This window comes from Pogona vitticeps, chromosome 1 (genome assembly GCF_051106095.1).
Source record: "Pogona vitticeps strain Pit_001003342236 chromosome 1, PviZW2.1, whole genome shotgun sequence".
NCBI classification, from domain to species: Eukaryota; Metazoa; Chordata; class Lepidosauria; order Squamata; family Agamidae; genus Pogona; species Pogona vitticeps.
This window is the reverse complement of record NC_135783.1, coordinates 246,041,449-246,050,659: the sequence shown is the minus strand read 5'-3', so window position 1 is coordinate 246,050,659 and position 9,211 is coordinate 246,041,449. Positions and strand designations below refer to the sequence as shown.

General features: G+C 44.8%; 1 long non-coding RNA gene across 1 annotated transcript; it reads right to left on the bottom strand.

Annotated features, from left to right (window-relative positions):
* Positions 1 to 15: 15 nt before the first annotated feature.
* On the bottom strand, positions 16 to 8,276 carry LOC110078288 (uncharacterized). The gene is made up of 2 exons (XR_012082359.2): positions 7,988 to 8,276; positions 16 to 983 (listed from the first exon to the last, which is right to left on the bottom strand). It is a non-coding gene; the product is annotated as an uncharacterized LOC110078288 (long non-coding RNA).
* Positions 8,277 to 9,211: the final 935 nt, after the last annotated feature.

Sequence of the window (9,211 nt, the reverse complement as noted above, 5' to 3'; positions counted from 1 at the left end):
AAGCTTGCTGGAAAATATTTCAAATATTATTTATTTGACATAAGTAGGACAGGAACAGAGAAGTAATGCTCAATGGCCTTAAAAATCCAAGAAATAATTTAAAAACAAATAGCAGTACCATTAGATAAACATTAGGAGACCCAAATAAACAACAAAATGCCCACCTATATGTTCCTTCCCATTTACAGCTGGGAAAATTGCAGAATCTCATGTGCAAAATTACTGTAATCTAGAAAGTTCACAGCACAGCTGCCCATATGTTCTCTGCGTAGAAATATTTAGAGCTTTCTTTCCCAGAGACTTTGACATCCTGTCTATGAGAACACACACAAACACAAACACCTTAGCTCAAACACAGGAAGGCTGCTCCATCAGCTTCATAAGAAGGATGGATAAGTGTGACATATGACTTCTAAGGAACAAGCCATCCTTCAGCCACCACTCTGGAATGTGTACTATTTGGCCTCCAGCAGTTCATGGTGAACAGCCCCATTGTAAGGGGTGGGGTGGATCAACTGCTCACCTTTAGGGCATCTATGATTAACCCTTTTACCTCACACATAACAAGCCCCCCCCCCCCCGTGTCCCTCCCGTGAACTTGGCCAATGGTGGAGGCTGAGAAAGCTTCGTGCTGTTGCTGCCACCTACCCAATGCCCTTTTTACATTGCACTGCTTGGGTTGGGCTCAGACAGTAGCACAATGTGAAAAGAGCTTCGGACGGGGGCCGTGCTCGGTGTATCTGAAGGCCCTGCTCCTTCTCTGTGTGGAAAGAAGAGAGCCGGCACTCTACCTTCTCTCTCAAGGTAAGAAGGATCACAAAGGATGAATGGAATTTACTTTACCAAGTCTACGTTCCCTTGAAAGTTTTCTGTGGAACACTGAGCTACTGTTATGTACAAAATCAGTCCAATTTCCTTCTGTAGTCTTCTTCCAGCTGGACCCTCCTTTTACATGTTTCTGGAAGACGACTCAAAAACTCCACCTGCAAGGAAGAAAGAAATATGGAACAACTTGTTTCTGTCACTGCAACCACCAGCTTCACATTTACAGTGGCATTGGAAGCCATTCTGCAGAGGCTGCAGTGGAATGGCACGTGACTTAAAAGGTTCCTTTTCTATTTAGAAGACTGCAAAAACAAATCATATTTGTGACAATTGCCATGAGTGGAGCAGCCTTGTTTCCAGTGCAGGTACACAATCTCAGTTCGGGCATACACAAAATGGGTGCATAAAACTAGGTTTTATTCCCTCATTTGTTGCAAATTCCTCTGCCTGAGGGTTCTTTCAAGTTGTCATTTGTCACAGAGGAATAATACTCTCTTTCAAGATAGGACAGTGTAATATATATATAAAGCCGTGATATATTAGAATAATTGCTTAACGTTTCCCATATTTTTCTGGGCGTACATTCATAGATGTACCACCCATCTCTCATGTACCACTTTTGGATTTAGTCGTGCCCCGCTTTACGATTGTCCCACATTACGACGAAACAGCATTACGATGACATTTTTGTGATTGCTTTTGCGATGGCAAAACGATGGTCTGAATAGGCTTTTTTCGCTTTGCGATGATCGGTTCCCTGTTTCGGGAACCGACTCTTCGCAAAATGACAATTTTCCTACAGCTGATTGGTGGTTTCAAAATGGCCGCCGGGTAAATAAAATTGCTCCCCACTGTTTTCTGGGACGGATTCCTCGCAAGACAGCCACCGAAAATGGCCGCCCTATGGAGGATCTTCACTGGACGGTGAGTTCTTAGCCCACTGGAATGCATTAAACGGGTTTTAATGCATTTCAATGGGTTTTTTATTTTCGCATTACGTTTTCGTTCTACAGCAATTTCACTGGAACGAATTAACGTTGTAATGCGAGGCACCACTGTACATCCCACTGCCTATACAGAAATGCAGAGGACTGGGGTGATCCCCTCATACAGTTGGAAGACAGAGGAAAATGGAGGAGATAAAGAGGCTTCATTGGAGCCAGGCAGCAGAGGGAATCACAGACACCCTGCTTTCTCAATTCTAAGTCTACTAGCACAGTGGTTCTCAAACTTGGGTCCCCAGATGTTCTTGGACTGCAACTCCCGGGAATACTGGCCAGTATGGCAAGTGTTGAAGGCTTCTGGGAACTGCAGTCCACGAATATCTGGGGACCGCAGTTTGAGAACCACTGTTAATTGTTGTATTTATTCACTCGCTTGAACTACTGTGTTGCTTGTTTCTATTGCAACTTCCTAATACCCTAGCCAGCATGACTATGTGAGCTCTGGGAAGTTTGTAAAAAAGTAGTATCTTCAGAAGTAACTTTTTAAAACTCTGGGGTTTTCCCATTGACACACTAAGTCCATCTTTCGTATCTCCTAGTTCCAAAAGCTTCATGATGCACTTCCCCACCCATTAATGCCCTTGCCAACCAATTCTAAGGCATTCCTGTTGAACAGCCCTGGTGTCTTTATATAGAGATTAACACTGGAGTAGGGGCTGCAAACCTATCCATTCTGAAGGAAATCAACCCTGAGCGCTCACTGGAAGGACAGATCCTGAAGCTGAGGCTCCAATACTTTGGCCATCTCATGAGAAGAGAAGACTCCCTGGAAAAGACCCTGGTGTTGGGAAAGTGTAAAGGCAAAAGGAGAAGGGGACGACAGAGGATGAGATGGTTGGACAGTCATCGAAGCGACCAACATGAATTTGACCAAACTCTGGGAGGCAGTGGAAGACAGGAGGGCCTGGCGTGCTCTGGTCCATGGGGTCACGAAGAGTCAAGACAAAACGACTAAAAAAAGGGGCTGCAATATAGGTTAATCCATATAATTTATACAGTAGAGTGGGAATATGCAGCTCCTTAGATCTGATGCTTCAGCTGACATCAGACCCAAGCAACAAGTAGTAAGGGAGGACAAGAACTATAATTCAATACCTGAATAGCCACACATTCCTCCTTTTCATACAGGTTGCAAACCATGTAGAAATTATGTATTATATATTCATATTTAAGTCCAGGAGCATATGATGGTCTTGCGTAATTCCACAAAAATATTTCAGTAAGTTTATAACTTTGCGACTAGAATCAAAGAAATGGAATCTGGGAGATAACAGCAACCTTGTAGAAGAAAGAGAAAGCAAGGTCTTGGTTTGGATCTGAAGTGAGAGAACGAGAAAAGAAGTGTCAGAAGATAGCAACACTTATCCTTCTTTTCCCTCTTTCACAAAGCATGTGCAACCAATACAAGGGGTAGATGGGAACCTGTATTACATGAGTCCTATATCCTCCACGTAAAAAGGCCTGCTTGACTACTGGAGCCAGACCTTATGATGCCATTCTGTAAAAAAAAAAAAATCAGCATTAATAGAAACGACTTCAAACTTCTAATTCAGACCACACAGTCAAGCTTCTTCTACCATTCAGCTCAATGGCCTGTTACTATTGACTGATTAAGGCCATAAAAAGACACCTAGTCATGACACTTCTTTAGTGGAGAATATTCTCTCCATTAACAGTCTATTCATGTTGATTGATAAAAATGAACCACACATGGCAAAAGTGATACCAGGCAGAAGCAAACTATATGCCCACAGATACAGGAACCATTGTGTGGAGAACAACAACCTATGCTTCACATACAGGCCACAGAATTTAACAAAGCAAAAGGGTAGGTAACAAAATATATGTCAAGTATGAAGATGTTCCAGCGAAGGGAAATGTAAATAATTAATGATTTTGATGGTGGCTATTTCTTAAGTCATCTGAAACGTATTTTCCAAATAATTCAAGAGAAGTTATTTTTTATTGCATCAGCAGATGAGACAAAAATCAACACGTCTGCAGGCACAATCATTTTACCAGGATTGTAAGACATGTTTGCTGCAGTATAGTTGAGTTCAGATATGAGAATTTTGTTTGTGAATGTAGCACTATATAAGATGAGAATGAAAACATTCACCAATGTGTCTGTTTTCCTGAAAATTACAGCAAACATATTAATACTACAGTCATCTACAGCAGCCATTTTCAACTTTTTTTAACTAGGCCATAAACATAATATGAAAGAAATATAGGCTGAATCAGGATTGCAAGTCACAACCTTACAAGGCAGTGTGTGAAGAACAGTTTCCAGTCTGTAGCCCTTGTAAAATGTGCCAGGCCCCCATTGAGAATGGCTGATCTACATTACTTAATACTGCACTAGGTCCCTTAATACTGCATTAGGTCCCCGTTTTGGGAAAAAGATAGTACATATTGTAAATGAAATAGGGAAAAATCAGTACAGTCAGCCAGCCACCTGATATCACAGAAGCAATAGCCAAAATCCTGTTGCTTTGTTACACTAGAAAAAGGGCATAACTCGCAGGAGCAATTTGCTATTAATTAACAAGACCTTCCTTGGATTCCTTGTCATCTACCAAGCCATCTGACTGGTGTACAATGGGGAAACAGAACAGGGTGCTCATTAATTTGTAGGATTTGTCTGTTGTAGGTTATGCCATTACCCTTCTGCCAGCGTAACTATACAACAGGATTTTGGCCAGCAGAACATACCCTCTTTATCCCCAAATTACCATAGATGAATTGATTTAGTAAGAAGCAACCTCTCCTAAACTTTTTCAATGAAATATACAGCAGCTAGGTGCAGTAACTTTATGGTATTTCTGTAAGAAGAGATAAAGGTGCTGTTTCAGCAGTGCTGCCCATCTTGATTTTCTGGTTCAAATTCATTTTGTCCAGTAACATGGTGGACTGAAGAGACCAAGTGAAGAGATAACTATTCAGAAGGCAGAGGAGTATAACTTTCTGACTAGGTACAAAGATTCAAGTTCAGCTCATATGTTCTGAAGCAGCGGTCCCAAAACGTTTTGGTACCATGGACCAGCTGAGTCTCTGAGGAAGGCAGGGTACCCCCTGCACACGCTCCCTCTTGGTCGCATGTGTAAAGTGGGGGAGCCTGTGCGTGCTTGCCAGCACCGGCATGAGTGCTTTCCCACCCCTTCACGCATGCGCAGGAGCCCCTGCACACCCGCCCCTTCGCGCAGGCACTCAGGCGCATGCGTGAAGGGGTGGGGGAGCGCTCCTGCTGGTGCTGGCACGTACATGCATGCGCAGCTGTGGGGAGAGGAATACATGCGGGGGTGGGAGGTCTGTCTCTGTGGCCCAGTCCGGCTCAGGCCACAGACTGGCACCGGGCTGCAGACCAGGGGCTGACAGTACACACTGCTCTAAAGTACACACAGAAGGCCAAGTATGCAGTCTAGACTCAAGAGAAAGTCTGCCAATCACACTAAAGTTGAGAAACAGGTAACTATTCACAGCCATTGAACCACTGGACCACTGAAGTAAATATTCATGCACAGATGCAAAGTTCTGCCCCTAGAAAAATAAACCAAATGCAGTGTTACAGGATGGGGGATTGTTGGTTCAGCTCTACTACATGCAAGAAGGGTCTTTTAGGGTCTAGTTTTCAAATCCCGCAAGGTACTTGTTCCCCTCTATTCGGGAGTAGTTAGGCCTCATCTTGAGTACTGCGTCCAGTTCTGGACACTGCACTTAAGAAGGATGCCAAATTGGAACAAGTTCAGAGGAGGGCAGAAAGGATGATCAGGGGACTGGAAACCAAGCCCTATGGGGAAAGACTGAAAGAACTGGGAATGCTTAGCTTTGAGAAAAGACTGAGGGGAGATATGATAGCGCCTTTCAAGTATTTGAAAGAGGAATGATAGGAACATACAGAAGAATGATAGGAACTGTTCTCAATCATTCTAGAGTGCAGGGCAGGGCACATAATACTATAATGGGCTCAAGTTACAGGAAGCCAGATTTCAGTTGAATATCAGGAAAAACCTGCTAACCGTTAGAGCAGTATGACAATGGAATCATTAACTCAGGAGGTGGTGAGCACTCCAAACACTGGAGGCATTCAAGAGAAAGTTAGACAACCATCTGACAGATATATTTTAACGTGGATACCTGCATTGAGCAGGGGGTTGGACTCAATTCTTATAGGCCCTTCCAACTTCATTACTCTATGGATTTAAAGAGGAGCTGACCCATTAAATCCCAATTGATTCAATGCATCTGCTCTAGTTGAGTTACTATGAAAAGAAACAGCATTCTGGCCATTATATATTAACTCACTCTACATTTAGAAATGGCTAGATGGATAAGATCTATTTCATATGGACTTTAATCACAGGAACTGTAGGCCCCACTTGATATCCTTAGAGGCAACATGCTAGAATGTAACACTTTAGTCAATTCATTCAGACAGTCCCCCTCCCACCCTATTTTTATCTGTACAGACTGCTTTGTTTGCCTAGGCCTAGGGTAACCAAACCCACAGTAAAAATTAGGTCATATGGAACTGCCTTTAGCCACTTTTTACAAACTGGTGCTCATGCATGGTAAACTGCAGAACGTGCGGCACACTTCACCACATGGCCACTATCAGCAGCCTCTGCTCAGAAAGAAGCATATGCTGAAACAAATGTGCACCAGAACCCTTATTATGGAATCTTTCCTCTCGAGTGCAGTGTTGCCACCTAACGAACCAGAACTTTCTGTGACCTATGCAAGTATATGTGAATTTCAGTGGGGCAACGTATGAAGAGTACAAAAGAATTACTAGGCTGGAGAAGCCCTCTAAATCCTGGGAGCTTTAGTACTATAGAAATATTCCTTTACTGACACACTGGAGAGATGTCTTTGTCAGAATACTCAAAATCTGGTAGCTGCTGAACAAAGAACGCAAAATCCTGCAAAATGATAGTTTCTATACTTCAGCGGTGGCTGGAATCTGACATTTTACTCCAGAGTAAGTGAAACAGCATAACAGCATAATTTATGGAAGTAAATGGCAACTAATTAATAGGATTGGGTATGCGACTACCCCTTGTTAATTAGCTGCAATTGGCATGATTTCAGTCACTCCAAAGTAAAATCCCAGCAGGACTCTGGCCAATAAACCATAGTGAAATACTTGAGAAAAGAAATCATGGCAGATCTGGGTTCTGTGCATGCTGTCATTATTCTTCTGCAGTATTATGAGTGTGCCATACCATGCACAGCACACAAATGGCTCCTGTTACTGTTGATCACAGAGGAAAGAGGATATAAGATGGGGTGGGGAGGGGAAATATCATGAATACAACAATGACCTTGCCTTCCTGTAAACAAAAAACCCGACTGTGGACACATCATTGCCCCAGGAACTGGAAAAATTACCTTTTGGGATTTCTTGCACAGTTATTAGGGAATTCTTGCAACAATAGTCAAACAAGCAACATTTCAAAGTCCTATCTGGAATCTTTTGCATTTCCTCTGACAGGTATGGAACACACCCACAAACACTCTCACTGCCAGCTAGAATATGCATTCAGGTTTACAGCCCCTTCGCTTTTTGATCTGCATTCAAAAATCACAGCAATAGAAAAAGGGATCAAAGGTGCTTCCAGTATTACGTTGAGAAATATATTTGCCTGCCTCTATCTCTACTCGGACAGGGCCTGGCCAGGCTGCAGGGTTGCTCCCACTCATCCGCCAGGACCCGTGACCTACAGGTGGGGTCCCCTTTCCATCTTTCTTTTCATCCGCAGGCCACCGGCTCCACGTTTAAAGAAAGAGACTAATATCTACTCTTTTTTAGATCCAGGGGGCAGAAAGTGCTGGACTGGGGAAATGGGAGCCCTCGCAGATCAATCCCTTTCGCTGTTCTTCACGTTACTACCACAAAAGTAGCGCAGGCTGGAACTGGGCTAAAGAGGAGGGCGTGTGAGGGGGGGGAGAGAAAGGGGAGTGAAAGTCACAGAGAAGTCCTTGCTATCCTCCAGTCCACCTCATCTCGCCCTCTCTCGACCCCCTGAGAAAAACTGATGGCCTTCGCACCCCCCCTCCCCACTTTAAGGAAGGCAGCTGTAAAGGGAACCCGGGGGGGGGGCGGCGGAGGCGGCGGCTCTGCCTGTGCTAAGGAGCAAGCCATTGGACGCCTTTACCCTTCTTTCAGCAGCTCTTTTGTTTCTCCTCGTCTCGCGCCTCCCCCCCTGGAGCAGGAGTGAACACTTTGCGGGATTTCTCCCCGCTTTTCCCGGGCATGAAAGTGGCGGGCACGCTGCAAGGCTGCCTTCTCTTCTCTCCGCATTCCCTTCCGTCCATCTTGAATACTTGAGATTCTTGAATGGAGCATGTGGGATCCGCTCCGCGCGCTTCCATTGGCTGCCCGTTAACCCTTCGGACCGGAGCTCCGTGGCCTCATTGGACGCCGCCGGTGTGTTCCTCTCCCCACCCCGCCCACTTCCCGCGCCTCCGCGGCAAACCGCTCCGCCTTTGGCTACGGCCGTTCCCCCCCCCCAACCCAAGGAGGGAAATCTCTCGGTCTGCTCCAGGTGGACACTGAGAAGGATTGTTGTTGTTATGTGCCGTCAAGTCGCCTCCGATTTTTGGCGCCCCTATGACTGCTTTTGTTGTTGTTTGGTCGTTAAGTCGTGTCCGACTCTTCGTGGCCCCATGGGCTAGAGCACGCCAGGCCCTCCTGTCTTCCACTGCTTCCCGGAATTGGGTCAAATTCGTGTTGGTTGCTTCGATGACACTGTCCAACCATCTCGTCCTCTGTCGTCCCCCTTCTCCTCTTGCCTTCACTCTTTCCCAACATCAAGGTCTTTTCCAGGGAGTCTTCTCTTCTCATGAGATGGCCAAAGTACTGGAGCCTCAGCTTCAGGATCTGTCCTTCCAGTGAGCACTCAGGCTTGATTTCCTTCAGAATGGATAGGTTTGTTCTTGCAGTCCAGGGGACTCTCAAGAGCCTCCTCCAGCACCACAATTCAAAAGCATCAATTCTTCAGCAGTCAGTTTTCTTTATGGTCCAGCTCTCACTTCCATTCATCACTACAGGGAAAACCATAGCTTTGACTATGCAGACTTTTGTTGGCAGGGTGATATCTCTGCTTTTTAAGATGCTGTTGAGGTTTGTCATCACTTTCCTCCCAAGAAGCAGGTATTTTTTAAATTTTGTGGCTGCTGTCTGCAGTGATCATGGAGCCCAAGAAAGTAAAATCTGTCACTGCCTCCATATTTTCCCTTTCTATTTGCCAGGAGGTGATGGGACCAGTGGCCATGATATTAGTTTTTTTGATGTTGAGCTTCAGACCATTTTTTGCACTCTCCTCTATCACCCTCATTACAGGGTTCCTTAATTCCTCCTCACTTTCTGCCATCAGAGT